Source organism: Mangifera indica, chromosome 1 (genome assembly GCF_011075055.1).
Source record: "Mangifera indica cultivar Alphonso chromosome 1, CATAS_Mindica_2.1, whole genome shotgun sequence".
Classification (NCBI taxonomy): domain Eukaryota; kingdom Viridiplantae; phylum Streptophyta; class Magnoliopsida; order Sapindales; family Anacardiaceae; genus Mangifera; species Mangifera indica.
In genome coordinates, this window is record NC_058137.1 from 8,494,840 (window position 1) to 8,514,514 (window position 19,675).

Genomic DNA, 19,675 nt, shown 5'->3' on the forward strand with positions numbered 1-19,675 from the left:
ATGATGCACCAAGAACCCTATAAGATGTGGCTTATACAATATTAAAGTTACTTTGATTATTGTTTAATACGAATTTATTGCAATATGTAATTAAGATTGTCAGAGGGAATTTTGTTATATCTCATGAAATGACACAATTATGGTATTCCCTATTACGACATTAAAGCTGCTTTGACAAAATGCAATTGCTAATGACTTCATATAAAACAAACTAGACCAATATAGAAATATAAAAATTAGTGAGAGCATATTTATCTTTTATGGTATGGTTTAATATGTTGGTAACAGTGACATCAACTAATTTCATGAGACCAAGTCAGTTTTATCCAAGACTTTTGATGTAAATGATCTTAAAAATATATAATTTGTTATTAGTATTGAGATCCATTGAGACCCACTGAGACAATATTCATAGACTTTTTTTACTTATCTCAAAATGCAAACATGGATTATGTGCCTAATAAGTTCAACATGCAAAATTACAAGATATTGATATGTCCATTGTGAAAGAGGATAAGTTTAGCATCAAATAATATGGTTGGAAGGGAGTTAGTGTGAAATGTTTTTTATAATGACACTATTGAAAGCTTGATGAAGGCATAAGTATGCATGAGCCTACTATAATTTTTGAAGTTTAGCTTCTCAATCAATACCTTTCAAATCCAAGTTTTGATTATTTGGTTGTGATTTAAGAGGTAATGAAATGCTTGCAAAAGATCAACTTTTGGTAGTTGTAAAAATGATTTGAAATCCATTTCGGATACATTATTATACTTGCAAAAAAGGTTAAATTTTGGAAAAACATTAAATAGCCGTTGTTAACAACCTAAATCATTGACATTAGATTCATAGCTTGCGATGAGGCATCTTCTCAAGTTATGTGGTTGAAAGATTATATTATTGGATTACTTGGTATCGACATTATCCACTATGATATCAATGCAATTGGGTAAAAGACTACTAGTAAATTGAGCTATATAGAAATAAAATATTTTATAGTCAAAAACCTTATAAAGAATAGAGAAATTCAGGTTAAGTAAATAAATACAAAGTTGATACAGGTGAAACCCCTAATCAAAAGAATAAGACCTATAACCTATAAAGTCATGTTGAACATATAAAGTGTTTAAGGTCTTTTGATATTCAAGACTAGTGAGAGTTTTATAGTATAATTCGTTAATATATATATATATTTTTTTTATCATGATCATAATGGTATATTTATTTTTATATGAGTATATGTGCATATTTATGGTTATGGTATAACATGTGTCTCAAGATAAGATTTTTCTTGAGTATGATAGTTGTATATGTATTTCTTATATGTCTCGAGTACAGTTAAAACATATAGACTTCATTGGAAGCAAAAAGATTTCTCTTATTTCTTCTAAAATATAAAGGTTAAAGAAAATCATAAAGATAATTGATAGAAGGCCAAACGACTATTTCCCACCTAAGGATGCTGAAATGTCAAGTTTCCACCCTTTATCTTTGATAATACCAAACACCTATCCATGAGCAGTTAAAATTAACGGTGATAAGGGTAAAATCATCATTTTCTCTATAATATTAAAAACAAACTAAAATATAATCTATTTTTGCCCCCCTAAACTTTAAAACTAAAATTTTCCCTCAGCCTAAGTTTTAAAAAATGACAGTTTCACCCTAGGGTTTCTTTTTGAAATCTCTGACGATATCTCTGGCTCTATTGCTGATGGCTCTCCCTCTTGAAGCATTCTCTCCTTTCGACGATCTCTTTCCTCCCATTTAGAGCCTCGATCAGCGTCGGAGACGCCTTGGAAGACGAAGAACTTCGTCAGAAAAGACGATCGTCTTCCCAGAAGAAGACCTCTGGGAAGACGACCGTCTTCCTAGATGAAGACGATAGCTTCGTCTTTCGTCTGGGAAGACGAAGAATGTTCTCCCTTCCAAGGCGTCTCCGACGTCGATCGAAGCTCCAAATGGGAGGAAAGAGATCGCCGGAAGGAAAGGATGTTTTAAGAGGGAGAGACTGTCGGCAATGGAGCTGGAGATTTCAAAAGGAAACCCTAGGGTGAAACTACTCTTTTTTAAAACTTAAGCTAGGGGAAACTTTTGGTTTTAAAGTTTAGGGGGGCAAAAGGAGATAAAATTTCAAAGGGTTAGGGTTCCATTAATTTTAACTGCTCATGAGTGGGTGTTTGGTATTATCAAAGATAAAAAGTGAAAACTTGACATTTCAGCATACCTTGGGTGGGAAATAGTCTTCTAGCCTTGATAGAAGTATAACACCATTTGAGATCACATGATTAGATGTTATTTATGCCACACTCCTAAATCATTAATCTGTCTTAATTTGGTTACTTGTAATTGTGGTCATAGATGATCCTATGTCAATTGAAGACATAAATAATGTCTTGATTCAATATTAGTGATTATGTTGATTGGATTAATAATTGAGTGTTATAAATCTTTGGACTATTTTGTTTTTAAAATAGTAACCATTTCAAAGTTAAAATATTGATTATCCAGGAGTCAAAAATTAGTCTTTCCTTTTCTTGAAATAAATTAAAATATAATTAATATTGTCCAACTAAGAGAATGTTAGAAAAATTTCTAGTGTGAGCAACCATTAATTGTGATTTTGGTTTAATAAAATCAAATAATTAAATAGTATAATGACAGTTTACAGATATGCTTAAGTGATTAATAAAAAAAACCAATGCACTATACAGACTATAGATTTGGATAGATGGTTTAATCTAGGTTTTTGGGTTATTGAACCTTTGATAAGAGGGTAAAATAATCTCTCTTTTATAAATTAATTAGATTTTCACTCCAAAACCTAATAACTACAGTTTCTTTCATTAAAAGTCATTATAAGGGAGGTTTCTAAAGTAAAAAACCAGTAATAAAATCTTCAATTTTCAGGTGATTTTCAAAAGTTCTTCGGATTCAGATGCATAGAGTTCCAAGTATTCCTATAACACTAAAGAATTTAATTCAGTATTTTATAACCTATGAGTAAATCCTCTAGTTTAGGATTGATTGGTTTTATTCAATTTATGCAAAATAAATCTTACAGCTGACACTTTTTGTTGTCAGCATTATTTATTTAATATTAATTACATTTGTATTGAATTTTTATCAAATTGATATTAGAGCATGTAAGATCTAGGTATAATTGAGAAGAGGACGAAGAGTAATAGTATTGATCTAATGAAGATTATAAAGATCATGATGAATAAGTTGGATGTCATAAACGCCACTTTAGATTGTTTGGCTATAGGCGTTGGAGCAATGAAGGAGCACATGAAGGACTTAAAGGTATTCCCTTTTAATAGTGATGACGAAGAAGAAACAACGGTAAAATTGGAGTTGCCAATGATAGAACACACAAACTTGAGACGATAGAGCACACAAACTCGATTCTAGTTTAAGATGATATATTGACAGATTCCGACAACGAGATGATAGATTTTAGTGACACCCAATCTTTGGAACTTGATTGTGCATATTTCTTACTTGCGCCTCTATTGAGGGAGGCAAAATTGGAAAAAAAAAATGAAGAAGAGAAGAACTAGGTCATAGAGAACTGACCCAATCTAGAAACCTATTTAATCAACCCAAATATTAACTCATTCCTCAATAACAACCCAACTCAATTTGTAGTGGGTGCTAATCACCGCTCAAGCCCACATACTAATAAGTAAATACCATTAGTCCAATTTACTAAACTATTTAAAATCAAACCTAAGCATAACTTATTACTCAAACCAATCATTAGACCTGAGCCAAAATCCAATAGGATTAACCCAAAGATGACTTACCCAAGGTAGTCTCAAAAAGAGTTTTGGATATAAGGTGGTTTTCAAAGAGATGGGTAATATTAAGAAATAATGATAATAATTAATATTGATTATAATAATAATAAAGATAATGTTAATTAGGATATTAGATGATAGATAATAATTGGAAGATATCAAACCTTCTATCTCAAATTTGGGTATAGCTTCTTCAATTTCTTGGGAATAATGAGTTTCTTCAGTCGCATAATTTGTCCTATTTCCCTGAAAATTCAAGAGAAAAATAGAAACAAATAAGACTTCTAATATGAGATTAGTGAAATAAAGTTGCAGTAATAATGCCATTGAACATCACATATTATGGGACAATCTGCAAGGATCATGAGTACACAATTTCAAAATATGGCTTACTAACAATATAAAATCATTAATGCTTCATTACACTGCCTTTATGGAAGGTTCAATCGTCAAGTATACAATTCTATGAACAAGAGAAGAAAATAAGTGCTAAAATTAATGATACAAGTTCTCGGTCCTACAAATTTCGAGGCCTCAGGCCATTAGTCTCCAAAATCCTTTCCATCAAACAATGCAAGAAGATGTTCTGTAGGCATGTGTGTATATATATAGTTAAGGAGAGAGAGTTACCTTGGTCTCTTGGATTTCATTGGCAACATTCAGCAGTCTACTGTATTGATCTCTTGCCTCAGGGTACTGAATCATGAACTTCACTACGGCAAGTGCCTTTTGCAACATTTCTTCTTTCTGCTTTCTGCCTTCTTTCAGGAAATCATAGTCATCATCCTCCTCTATGGAAGTATCTATCATGCTGGAATTCCCTGTTAGTGATTCCGACTTAAATCCACGCAAACCACTTCCTTTCCTTCTCCATCGCAAGATAATCTTCTCCACAATTCCTACCGACCAAATTATCTTCTTATAGTTTTTCCTTACCTGGTGACCCCTGACATGTGCCTATCACCGAAAAAGGTATAAATATTACTTCACAAATTTGATATCAAACCCAAAAAAAAGATTTAAAAAAGATCTTGCCATATAGAGTTAAAGAGAAGATACATGCCTAGAAGAGCATAAGTGAGAAAACCATGAGAAATGGAAACGCACCTCAATTTTCACAGTTCGCTGCTGAATTATCAAGAAATCTTTCCTACCCTTCCAACCCCGAAACTTACTTTGTATAATTGTTGCAGCAGCACCCACTGATTCATCATGATGTCCAGCCTTGTGAGACTTAGCTGCTACAAATGAAAGAGGACGTTCATCTGACAGCTTTTTCTGGAAGGACTGCACAAGAAACACTTGATGAATATGAGCAGCTGCTTGAGTCGCTTTACGGACTGCAGCTAATGAGTTCTGCATCGACAATCCATATCGTAAGTTCTCATCAGTGATAGGAGCAGCACTCTGATAAGAAACTGTCTGAACTGCATTTTCTCCACTAAGTTCTGAAGCTTCGCCATACTCTTTATTAATGGTAAGAGATGAAAAGAGAAAACTCAAATCGGATAAATCAGATAGCGCAAGATAACCGGCAATTCCTCTGTGTCCACTAGCAAAAGCCAAGTCAGCTGGTGTTTGGCCTGAAGGATATTTGTGAGTAGGATCAGAAAGTGCTCCAGCAGCTGCACCAAGAGAGATGAGAGAGACAACTGTACGCTCTCTGGTATCATCAATGATTGGTGTAAGAAGATACCAAAAAGGAAATAGTGAAGTTCGTCAAATGATATTAAAAGGAAAGGAAAAATTATTCTAAGAACTAACCTTTTTATTCTTTAATAACATGATGTGATGTATAACTATGAAAAATGTTTCTACCAGCTTCACTGATACAAGTACTTCAACCAATGAACTCTATGCAACTGAAGTAAAAATTTCTAACTTCTCTTTATTATTATGGATATGTTAGCCTAGTTAACCATTTTTTTTTTTAAAAGCCCCTGTTTTAGTTGACAACTCTTTCACTTTACCATTCAGTTAAATCCGTCCCCTAGTATGATGCCTTCTACACTATAAGGCAGGCCTGGAAGAAGTAAAATATCTAGGAATAAATTACTTGTGGCAAATTCAAAAGAAACATGCAAGAAAATTTTTAACAGTGGTTACCTGCCACAATATGCCGCCCAATGAAGTGCTGTCCATCCATTTACATCACGGAAGTTGATATTTACACCTGCAACAACTGTTGGTTCTAGGGCCCAATCATAGCCAAGAGCAGCTGCGAAATGTAGCACACCTTGTCCATCCTGATCTAAAACACTAGGGCCTTTTCCACCTTCAGCTACCTTCTGCAAGAGCCATTCATGCAACTTTTACCTCAGAAGCTTCTCTCTGGCCATTCCTACTGAAATTTTTTCCTCTGACGTAAGTTTTAACATCTCATCCTGATCATCATTGTCTATTTCTAGCAATGAACTAATTTTACCGCTCAACTCGGATATTTCATTTACTTTGCTAAGATCATAACTTGGAGTTCTTATAGAACTTAGACACAATAACTTTCCGAATTGCATATGGAGACTTTCACTTGTGATGTTAGCACTATTATCAGCAAGATCCACATCTCGAACATTGTTTTCTCGATACTCAAATTCTTGCAGTTCACTACATGCTAACCTATTAGAACATGTAACATAAAATGGAACCCTCCCAGCTTTCAGTGCAGGAGTATGGCAATGAAGTACACCATCAACTAAAATTTCTGCAGGAACTTCCACTTCCCCAAACATACATGACCAATTATTATTTTCAGCCTCCTGTTGACTCATCAAGAATCTTCCTCTGATCAGGACCTGAATAAAGAGTACAAAAATAAAGAAAAAGAAACTACAAATTAGAAATATGTATTTACTAAATAATAAATATTACTTCGCAGGGAAGTTCAGCTTTAACTCAAGCAGTCAGTTAATATTCCAACTATTTAAATAAATGAGACATCTAATGTTTAGTTGACAATACCATGCACATTCAATAATAAACTGCAATATACCATAATTTCTGAGCCCACATATGCCCAGTTGGGTGAGAAGTCGATAATACTGTACAGCTGGTCTTTGGAGATGGAAGGAGGAATGTTGGAATCCTCATGTCCATTTTCATTTTCAATTGTTTCCCAGTAGACCCCAGAACTGGACTGCATATGCAACTCTTTTACATCCCCAAGTTCTTTACTCATCCAGGAATTGAAACTATCCGTCCTCTTCAGACCCTCCTCAGTTAGAGAGCCATCAAATAAATGCTGTTTTAATGAAGAGAAAAAGAGGGTTTTCCCCTGTATGGTTGAATTGCTCTCTGGAACTGATTGCAAAAGATGTCCACGATCTGTATTTGACAGATCTACTCGGTGATCATTCTCAATATCTTGCTCATGAGACCTTGATGTAATGTTAAGTGCTGATTCTGAAGCCAGCGTCTGACCCATGAGCCACATTGATAAAAGAGAAGAATCATTCTCAGATGTCTGTTGACAAGGCAAATTAAAGTCTGAACAAGATGAATTAAATAGAATATGAAATCTAAGCTTTCTGGTATGATGCATCATGACACTGGTATATAAATATACAACTTTAAGAATTATTCAAAGATGAAATTAAACCAATAATTGTCTATACGCTGGTTGCCACAAACCAACGTAACAACCAATAAGAATTATTCTACACTAAAGCTATTATATTACCATAAACAAGAACACAACCATGGTTAATTTCTATTTAAGCAAAGCCTCAGGGTACTTTACTTCATAAAAACAAAAGTGAAGAGATGACTGAATAGCCTGAGACAAATTATGCACAAATGTAAAGCACCAATACACACAATTTTTATATTAATAACTCATCAAACTTAATCAAACAAAATTCCTACCGGGATAAATGAAAGAAAGTCCTAACAATCCTGAAACATCAAAACTAAGAAACACAATTGATATTACTAGCACGCTAATGCAATTTAAGGTAAGATAACAGGTATATATACTCAGCCCTCAAAACTTGTTATATTTTAAATATCTGGCTATCCCTTTCTAGAGTCAGATTAACTTTTAACCCAAAGAATCTATTCTTATCAACATCAATTGGAAGTCAGAATAGCAATTCCAAAAAACAGAGTTCTAAAAGATGAATGACTGTCACAAACTAATTTCAAAAGTGAAGAAATAATCAAATTGTAAACTTCTATTCAAACACCTCAATTTCACTTGTAACTTGTCTGAACAATGCTTCCTACAGTTTTTACCCACAATGAAATCATAGAAAAAAAAAAGGAAAGGTTTAATATCATATATCAGCGTTCGTGCCAATAACATGAACCTACAAGGAACATCATATTCTACCTGCCAATCCCAGGGCGGTAAGTGACTCCCACATTCAACCAAGGTCCGATTTTTGGTAAAAAGCTGTCCCAGTATTTCGTGCTTTTTTTTAGGGATATTTCCTATGGTGTCAGGTTGAGTTGATGAAAATGATGGGTTAGAAGGCAGTGATCCAACGCCAGAAAAACAATTCTTCAAGACATCCTCCCTGACCCATGACGGGAGGTCAGGGTTTTTGGAAATGTCATATGTTAAGGCAGAATCATTAATATCTTTAATTTTATCTGCTTGACCAGGTGAAGTTAAATCTGTCCCGGGAACATCTGAGAACTTTCGTTGGTAATCATCTGTTGACAACAGAGTATTAAAATAAAATTGGCATGTCAGCTCATGCAACAACCAGATAAAAAACAGTCATGTTAACCAGAACATAATCCTACTAAAGCAAAAGTGAGAAAACTGATTTACTTGTAAATGGTGCAGCATCTGAGAATCCAGCATCTTTATTCTCCAATACAGGGTGCTGTAAATTGAGAGGAGTGGAATCTGGAACTTGCTTGGTTATTATAATCTGCACCGAGTATTATCCTTTGTATGATTATGAAAATTTTGGAGGCATTAATAATAATAATAATAATAAATATTAATTAAGATAATATTAGTTAGGATATTAAATGATAAGATAATAATTGGAATTTGAATTTGAAGAATAAGATATTAGGATATTATTTGGATAAAAGGAGTTATATTAGAAATGATATAAACCTTAAGAGAACCAGACCTCAAAAGCTAGTTATTAAGATGGAAGAGTCTAAGGTCATATAAACCCCACACTGGTTACTTATATTTTTCAATGTGGGATCCAAGTCTCATATATTACACTTGACATTTTAACACACCACACGCTCCGTAGTCCCTGCACCATGCCGACTAGCTATGCGCTAGCTCCCTACTAGCCCCGAGTGAACACTGCAATGTCGGCATCACCACTCACATTGCACGATTGCAACTAAGAGACATGATGATGATTCTAATACCAAATGATATAAACTTTAGGAAAATCATACCTCAAAAGCTAGCTATTGAGATAGAAGAGTCTAAAGTCATATAAACCCCACAATAGTTGTCCATACTTTCCAATGTAAGATCCAAGTCTCATACCTTGCACTTAGAATCCTGCAGCCTTTGGTGTGAGGAGTTGATGTTAGAAAATTTTCTAATGAAGGCTAACATTAATTATGATTTTTGTAGTTTATAGATGAGTTTAGATGATTAATAAAGAAAAAGTCAAATACATTCTACATATTACAAATTTGGGTAGACGGCTTATTGTAGGCCTTTGGGTTATTGAACTCTTTATAAATTGGCTAAGTCCCTTCTCTAAAACCTAATCGCTATAGTTTTTCCTATTAAAAGTTGCAACAAGGGAGGTTTCTAGAGCGGATGACTAGTTATAACATATTTCCATTGTTTAAGTGATTTTCAAAGGTTCTAGGTATTCCTATAATGCCAAATAATTTAATTTAGTATTTTATAACTTGTGCCTAAATCATGTGGTTTAGTTTGATTAGTTTTATTTAGTTTATATAAAATAAATTTTACATGTGGTATCAGAGTCGAACGCATTAAGTTATAGTATCTAAATTTTTCATAATTGAAATTAGAATTTATTAATTTTGAATTAAGGCTTAAAGATCATTAATTATGATTGAAAATTCATGACTAGGGTCTTTAATTGAACCATTGAAATTTGAAATTAGAGTTTGTAAAACCTTGCTAGAGTGTTTTGGGGAACAAAATTCAATTTGGAACATTCAATTTTGACATTTAAAATTGTTTTTCGATCCAAATTGGATGTGATAAGTTGTCTCGTGTGGACTAATTTCATATTGCTATTTCCTACAAAATCGAAGGTGGTTGAACCACCACCGGCATGATTCATGCCCTTACAACCCTTTCCTATCAATTGGAACCTATAATCAACATCAGAATCAAGAAGGAAAGGATTGTTAGCATCATTGGCTTTTCCTTGTTCTGCCACAACTTACCAACACTAATCCAAGTGATGAAATTGCCTAGAAATATCTTTTTGTGAGCCAGAATTTAATTCCCCTCTAGTATTGAAAGGAATGGACAAATAGAAGCCAAAAATTCAAATGTCAAAACAAGCAAAGGGTTTTTTTAAGATTGCCGGTCAAAAACGGGGTGGGAAAACCCAAAATTCAACCCACTATAATAAACTGACTTAGCCAAAGTCAACTCGAGTCTGCTCAACCTGTTTACCTAGATTACTTGAATCATCTTGATGTAATCCCAACCTAGATGCGTGAATTGTACGCACAAAAATTTATTGGATGGCGCTTGACATGTGTGTGATGCGAAGAAAGAAAGATTCTAATTGGTGCATGAACATATGTGAGAAACTACTTTAGCGTGTGAAGGTGTGTGTATAGAACTTGGAGGCACATGAAAGCATGTGTACCTTGTAAGAAGTGCATAAGAATATCTTGGTGGTGTGTGAGGCGTGTGAATGGTTCATTTGGCATGTTGGCAATCTCTAAAAGTGTGTCAATGCTTGTAAATGGTGAATTATACCAAGTGGTTGCACACAATAGTGTGTAATCCATTCCTGGTAATGTGTGTGCATGCGTAAAGGATTTTTCAAACACATTAATGTGTGTGAATGCATTATGAGAGCATGTCATAAAGCTCTAAAGTTTTTGTAGGGCACATGAATGTACATAAAGGGTTTTTTAGGGTGCATGTGAGGTTATAAAGGTTAGTTTAGGCAAGTTAGAGTGCGTTAAAAGTCTAAGGTGGTGTGTGCAGCATAATAAGGACTCGTGAAAGGCAAGTAACAATCCATGACATGCATGAAAGACTTATGGTAACTCTTGAATGATTTCTGGTGGCATGTAAAGGCATATGAGACACTTGTAGGTCTCCATTTGAAAAAGAAATTAATTTTCGAATGAATATTGTGGCATAAGGTATCTTGTCCTATTATGATGATAAATTTAGTATCAATTCTATCATCTGTGGTTAAATTATTACATTAAGTTAAGATTATTGTTCACTAGGTTAGATGCAACATTTTTTGAATTAAGATTATTAGAGATAATAAGGTGTTTTATCTCATGAAATCTTGATTAAGGCAATAGTGCTTAGTATTATAGGAACAATTTGTGAGTTTTCATGATGTTAATCGCCAAAGCAATACATTATTTTCCCTTTGGTAATGATACATTCTTCAACTTTAATGTAGATAATTTTCTACCTAAAGGTGGTCATTGTCTATATTAGAATCGGTAATAGCAGAAGGTTAATTTGGAAAATACATTGGTCATGAAAGATTCAATACGTCCAAAAGTGGTTGGATTAATTCAACTGACATGCATTTTCATATTAGATAGAGGATAAACTAGTTTAAGAAGTGTATATGTCTTAAGGTGATATTTCTTTCAAAAATTAGATGTTCTGAAGGTCTTAATTATGACTTATATAACTTTATGTTTGGGATCCTAATAGCATATTATTTTTTCTGCCCAAAGGTGATTTAATGATAATGCATCAAAAATCCTTATAAAGTGTGGTTTATATAGTATTAAAACTGTTTTGATTATTGTCTAATACAGATTTATTGCAATATATAATTAAAATTGTTAGAGATAATTTTGTTATATCTCATGAAATGACACAATCATAGTATTGCCTAATACAATATTAAAGCTACTTTGAGAAAGTGCAACTGCTCATGACTTCATATAAAACAAATTAGACCAATATAGGAATATAAAAATTAGTGAGAGCATATTTGTCTTTCATGGTATAGTTCAATATGTTGGTAGTAGTGACATCAACTTGTTTTATGAGATCAAGTTGGTTTTATCCAAAACTTTTGATGTGAAGGATCTTAAAGATACTTCATTTGATATTGGTATTGAGGTCCACTAAGACAATACTCATGGACTTTTGACTTATCTCAAAATGCATACATGGAATGTGTTCCTAATAGGTTCAACATGTAGAATTAAAAGACGATGATATGTCTATTGTGAAAGGAGATAAGTTTAACATCAAGTAGTGTCTAAAAAATAAGGTTGGAAGGAAGTTAATGTGAAATGTCCCCTCTAATGACATTATTGCAAGTTTGATGAATACATAAGTATGCATGAGCCTAATATAATTTTTGCCTTTAAGATTCCTAATCAATACCTTTCAAATCCAAGTTTTGATTATTTGATTATGGTTTAAGTGGTAATAGGATACTTGCAAAATATCAACTTTTGGTAGTTGAAAAAATGATTTAAAATGCATTTTGGATACATTATTATACTCGTTGAAGAGGTCAAATTTTGAAAAAACATTAAGTAGTTATTATTAACAACCTAAACCATGGATATTAGATTTGTAGCTTGCTATGGGACAACTTCTTAGGTTTTGTGGTTAAGAGATTACATTTTTAGACTACTTGGTGTCAACATTATCTATTATGATAGCAGTGTAATTGGGTAAAAGACCATCAGTAAATTGAGATATACAGAAATAAAATATTTTACAGTCAAGAACCTCATAAAGAATAGAAAATTAGGGTAAAGTAAATAAATACAAAATTGATATAAGTTAAACCCCCTAACCAAAAGAACAAGACCTATAGCCCTTAAAGTCATATTAAAAATATAAAAGTGTTTAGATCTTTCGATATTCAAAGTTAGTGAGAGTTTTATATTATAATTTGTTTATATATATATATATATATATATATATATATATATATATATATATATATATCATTATAATGATGTATTTGTTTGTATATGAATATATGTACATATATACGATTATGGTATAACATATGTCTCAAGATAAGGTTTTTCTTGAGTATGACAATTATATATGTATTTCTTTAAGTCTCGAGTACAATTAAAATATATAGGTTTTATTGAAAGCAAAAAGATTTCTCATGTTTCTTTTTAAATATAAAGATTAAAGAAAAATCATAAAGATGAGTAACAAAAGTATAACACCATTTAGGATTATATGATTAGGTGTTATTTTTGCCACACTCTTAAATCATTGATTTGTGTTAATTTGGTTATTAGTAATTGTAGTCATAGACGATCTTGTGTTGATTCAAGACATAAGTAATGTCTTAGTTCAATATTGGTGATCATGTTAATTAGATTGATAATTGAGTGTTATAAATCTTTGGACTATTTTGTTTTTAAAATAGTGACCACTTCAAAGCTAAATATTGGTTACCCAAGAGTCAAAAAATCGTCTTTCCTTTTCTTGAAATAAATTAAAATATAATTAATATAGCCTAAATAGGAGAATGTTAGAAAATTTTCTAATGTAGGGTAACATTAATTATTATTTTAGTTTAATAAAATCGAGTAATTGAATAGTCCAATAACAGTTTATAGATGGGCTTAAACAATCAATAAAAAAAAAACATTTTATAGATTACATATTTGGGTAGGCAGTTTAACCTGCGTTTTTGGGTTATTGAACCTTTGATGAGAGAGTCCAAATAATCTTTTTTTATAAATTAGCTAGATCCCCTCTCAAAAACCTAATCGTTGCAGCTTTGTTCCATTAAAAGTTTTTATAGATGAGGTTTCTAGAGTAAAAGACCAATAATAACATATCTTCAATATTCAACTGATTCTCAAAAGTTCTTCGGATTCAGATGCATGACGTTCCAAGTATTCCTATAACCCTAAAAAATTTAATTCAATATTTTATAACTTATGTGTAGATCTTCTGGTTTAGGATTGATTGGTTTTATTCAATTTATACAAAATAAATTTTACAATTGACACTTCTTGTTGTCAATATTATTTATTTAATATTAATAATATTTGTATTAAGTCTCTATTAAATTGATATTAGAGCACGTAAGATCTAGGCATGACTAAGGAGAGGATGAAGAGTAATAGTATGATCGGTAAAAAATCATAAAGATCTTGATGAATAAGTTGGATGTCATAAATGCCACTTTAGATCATTTGGTTATAGGCTTTGGAGCAATGAAGGAGCAAAAGAAGGACAAAAAGGTGTTGCCTTTTAATGGTGATGACAAAAAAAAACAACGGTGGAATTGGAGTTGCCAACAATGGAATACACAAACTCAAGACGACGGAGTACACAAACTCTATTCTAGTCTAAAACGATACATCGATAGATTCTAACAATGAGACGACAAATTCTAGTAACACCCAACCATTGGAATTTGATTATGCATATCTTTTATTTGCACCTCTATTGAGGGAGGCGAAATTGGAAAAAAAAAATAAAGAAGAAAAGAATTGGGTCATAGAGAACTAACCCAATCCATAAACCCATTTAATCAACCCAAACATTAACCTATTTTTCAATAACAACCCAACCCACTTTGCATTGAGGGCTAATCACCGCTCAAGCCCACATACTAATAACCATCAGTCCAATCTATTAAGCTTCTCACAATCAAACCCAAACATAATTTATTACGCGGACCCAACTATTAGACCTGAGTCAAAAGAATATTCAGGAGAAATCTTCAAAACTTTTGGAAGTTTAACCAATATGGCCTTTGCAGAAAATATCACTACTGTTAAGTTTTTAACTTGGCCAAACGACTATTTCCAACCCAAGGTATGATGTAATGACAAGTTTCCACCCTTTAACTATGGAAACACCAAATACCCATTCATGGCCGGTTAAATTTAACAGAACTCTAACGCCTGAAAATTTTATCTCATTTTGCCCCCTTAAACTTTAAAAACTAAAATTTTTCCTCAGCCTAAGTTTTAAAAAATTGCAGTTTTACCCTAGGGTTTGGTTTTGAAATCTCCGACGACCTCTCTGGCTCCATTACCGATGGCCTCTCTCTCCCGAAGCATTCTCTCCTTTCGACGATCTCTTTCCTTCCATTTGGAGGGTCGATCGGCGTCAGAGACGAAGTTCTTCGTCTTCTAAGACGAAGACAAAGCCATCGTCTTCCCAGACAAAGATGACGACTTTGTCTTCCTCTGGGAAGACGAAGAACTTTGTCTTCCTCTGAGAAGACGAAGAACTTTGTCTTCCCCGACGAAGTTCTTCGTCTCCCAAGGCATCTCCGATGTCAATCGGCCCTCCAAATGGGAGGAAAGAGATCGTCGGAAGGAGAGGATATCTCGGGAGGGAGAGGCTGTCTGCAATGGAGCCGGAGATGTCGTCGAAGATTTCAAAACCAAACCCTAGGGTGAAACTGCCATTTTTTAAAACTTAGGCTGGGGGAAAATTTTAGTTTTTAAAGTTTAGGAAGATAAAAATAGATTATATTTTAGTTTATTTTTTAATATTATAGAGAAAATGACGATTTTACCTTTACCACCGTTATTTTTAACTGATCATGGGTGAGTATTTGATGTTTCCATAGTTAAAGGGTGAAAACTTGTCATTACAGCATACCTTGGGTGGGAAATAGTCGTTTGGCCTTTTAACTTATAGATAACTGAATGAACAGACGCAAACACGCACATATGTAAAAGACGATAGGATATAGTCTAACCTTTACATCTAGATAGTGGACAAGAGCTATGTGTGAGAGTTCCCTGCATAGTGATCAATTCATTGAGAAGAAAAAAAGTAAGCCCAACAAAACGTCCTTGAGAAAAGAAATAGAAAAAAGTAAAATTATTTCAAGCATGCAATTCCAAATCAATAAAAAGTCACAGCTGAAGATTAAAAAATTACTGAGTTAAGAAATACCTCTGGCAGCAAGAGATCAAAAGATCTATAACAACAGAACTTGCATGTGTGCTTACCCTTTGTGTGTGCGCGCGCGCGTGTGAGAGAGAGAGAGAGAGAGAGAATTTAAATAACATGATCTTAAAAAAATTTGAAATATCTAGCATAAGTACAAAGCAATTTGTGATTTTCATAACACTTGCATTCCTTTTGGTGATATCGAGTACACCACACAGTAGCAGTTAGTTGACACAAATACTAATGAAATTTCAAGGACTTACTCTTCAATCGTCCAGCAACTGCGTCTTTGGAAACTCTCATTTTCCTCTCCACGGGCATAATAGCAATGCAACACATCAATACTTCCAACCTGAAAAAATTTACTTGTTTGAAAGCACAGTGGAGTTTTCTATAAAACGAATCTTGTGCCACAAGATAAACATACCTGCACAAAATCAGCATAATTAAAGATTTCCTCTATTTAATTTAGAGTGGGGCTTAGACACTTAAACAAATCAATTAATTAAATCGGTACTCACCTTGAGTCTCTCATGACCCTCCAGTACTTTCGTCCCCTTCTTCTTCTTCTTCCAGTTATGGCCATCTTTTCTAAAGTAATTAAGCACCTTCCGATCAAAAAGGAAAAGTGAACCGCCTGAAATCAGAAATGTAAGTCACAGTTACAACTTCTTGATTATTAAATAATCAGTTTCAGAAAAACACCTAATTGATACAAACAAGGAAATACAGTAGTTCTAATAATCTTGAAGACGTCAAAAGTTGAGAATTCAAACAACTGACACTAGAATTCAATCAAAGATACCAAAGTTAAAAGACAGCCTCAAAAATCACAAACCAAGTACGTTTCAATTTAGACTGAATTTGATCAAACTAACTCTGAAGCACATTAAAACACCTAAAGGGTACAAATTAAACCATTAGAAAAGCTCCGATGACAAAACATTCACTTTAAGTTGTTACAGTATCAAAGAAATCACAACCCTACAAAAAAGTAAAAATGAAAGATTTAATGCTCAAAGCACTAAACTCCCACTTGATCCAAGTGACTAAACTCCAAAACCAAAAACCAAAAACCAAAAAGGGTTATTAACACAAGCAAGATCACAATTCAATCAAAACATGCAAAAGCCATACTCCCTGGCAAGTTAGGTGGCTCAGGAGCAATGCGAAGCTTCTTATAATTTTTAAGAATTTCATGAATTTCAGCCGGAGAAAGCCATCGATTTTGAGCTTCTAAAAGTAATTGCTCGATATCTGCAACCGCATCAATTCAATAATCAGCTTAATGAACAGGTAAACACCAAGTCACTAACTCAAATCAATCAAACGAGTGAATTAAAGTTAGATTATTGCCGAGTTGATTAGCCAAAGCGACGCGTCCGGTCTCTACCATTGAAGATGTTGTGATGATCGAAAAGAAAACAACTTTTAGTCGAGCGTCATGGTAATCAGCGAGAATTAGAGGTAGGATTAAATAAAAATTTAGATTTTGGGAGATTAGAAATGAAGAAATATAAATATCGCTGGCAAAATTTAATCTACAAACGAATTTTAACTGATTTTGGCAAAAACGTTTTGCCCATCCAAGATTTTGTCCATTAACTCTCACCTACTAAGTTTTAAAAAATCTAAATACCCACCCATTACATGTTTGAGTTAATAAATTACGTTAGTTTCAAAAGTATAATTGTCATTTAACTTATAATATTAAAAAATAAATTTTTATCTCTTTTTTCCATCTAAATTTTAGAAACTAATGATTTCTTCTCAATCTAAATTTTAAAAACTTCACTTTTTCACAAGTTCTCTTCAGCCTAAGTTTTGAAAACTTTACTTTTTTTTCTAATATTTTTTTCCTTCCTTTTTCGATGACCACCAATGTCAAATTAAATTATAAAAATAATAGTAAAAATATACGTACTTTAACCTATAATATATGGGTGGGGGAAAAGGAAAAATAATAGTAAAATTATTCACCGGCTCTTTGCTCTGGTGGTAACTGGTCAACCAATTAACTACAACAATAGATGCATTTTTTGTTGCGTGCCTCTCCTCTTCAGTTTCAGAAAACCCACCCTAAATTATAAAAAAGGAAAAAAAATCGTAAATATTCATTGACAAAAGCTTATAGGCTTCATAATAAGTTGTTGGCACTACATCTCTTCATTCTCCTACTTTCTCTGTAACTTAACTCTTAATTCTTACAACAGATCCAAACCCATCTTTCAACTTTTGAAATGGATTCTAAGCAGAAGTGTGAACGAAAGCATCTCTACAAACCATACTCTCACACAATATTTGTCTATAAGGCCTCTAATCTTGTGTTGTTCTTTACTTATGATTTTCTTGTTCTTGTCTTCATATCGCTTGCTCATTCTATTACTTTTGTCTTCATATTTGTAGTCGAAACTGGTTTTGAGTGTGCCTATTCTATTGCTTTTGTTGAGAAACTCAATCCAAGATCCTTTGAACTGTAGATTTAAATTGTTTCTTTTAAGAGTAGAAGAGACAGTGTTAGTAATACCCTCAGGTATGTTCCAGGGGTAATGTTTTTTGACCCTATTTTGAGATATTTCTCATTTTAAATATATATATATGTATGGGTGTGTGTGTGTGTGTGTATATATATATACACAAAAAGAAACAAAAAAAGAAAAAGAGATAAAGATGTATATACAGAGAGAAAAGACAAAAAAAATAAAGGAAGCTTTAAGGCTTTTCCATCATCTTCCTATCCATTCCAGTAGCCACCATTTATCATGTTATTTTCCTTTGTTTTGTGAACATAAAGGAAGGAATTGAAGGGGTTTTGGAAGACAAAATAAGAAAAGGAAATAAAGAAGTACTTTGGAAGCCTTGGTAACCAAAAGATCTCCTTCCTTTCCCTTTACCTATGATTATATATATATATATTTGATACATGTTATATGAATATGTTAGTGTGTTTTGGTGTTGATTTAAGGTGATTTCAGTGATAAAGGAAGCAAGACAAGGAAGAGGAAGCCAACTTGTCAAGATTGACTTGAAACAAGGTAAGGGGTGTCATCCTTGACATGCTGCATGTTTTAAGCTTTTGGTTTCTTAGATCTATGTTATAAATGATAATTTTGAAGTTGAGGAATGTTGTTTTGCCATTTGAGATATCTATGTGTGTGATTTTGTTGTTGGCAGAGAGTTGGTTAATATTTACAGTTTTACCACTGATTTCATCCCACGTTTTGACTGGTTTATCTGATGAATCATAAGTGCTGTTACAGTTTGTTGGAAATATCTTTGAATCCTTTTTTCAATGATATATATCTTGTATGAATTAGAGACTGTTTGGACTATTAAATTGCTTGAACAAAAAAACTGTCGTACCAAATAAACAGTAAAGACAGTTTTTTATTGCTGATTTCATCCCACGTTTTGGTTGTCTTATCTGATGAATCATAAGTGCTATTATAGCTTGTTGGAAATATCTTTGAATCCTCTTTCCAATGATATATAGCTTGTATGAATTAGAGATCATTTGGACTATTAAATATTATTTGAACCAAAAGGACTATTTTACTAAATAAATAGTGAAGATAGTTTTTGCCACTAATTTCATCTCACATTTTGACTATCTTATCTAATGAATTAGGAGTACTATTATAGTTTGTTGGAAAGCTCTTTGAATCCTCTTTTCAACGATATATAGTTTGTGTGAATTAGAGACTGTTTGGGTTGTTAAATCATATGAAAAAGAAGATTGCCCTAACAAATGAATAGTTCTATGAACAGTATTCCATAGTTTTTGGGAAAGAAAGAAAAGGAGAAAAAGGAAAGAAAGAAAGAAAGAAAGGAA

General features: G+C 32.9%; 1 pseudogene; it reads right to left on the minus strand.

Moving 5' to 3' along the window:
- Positions 1-3,746: 3,746 nt before the first annotated feature.
- On the minus strand, positions 3,747-17,370 carry LOC123230174 (annotated as a pseudogene).
- Between the last annotated feature and the right edge of the window lie 2,305 nt (positions 17,371-19,675).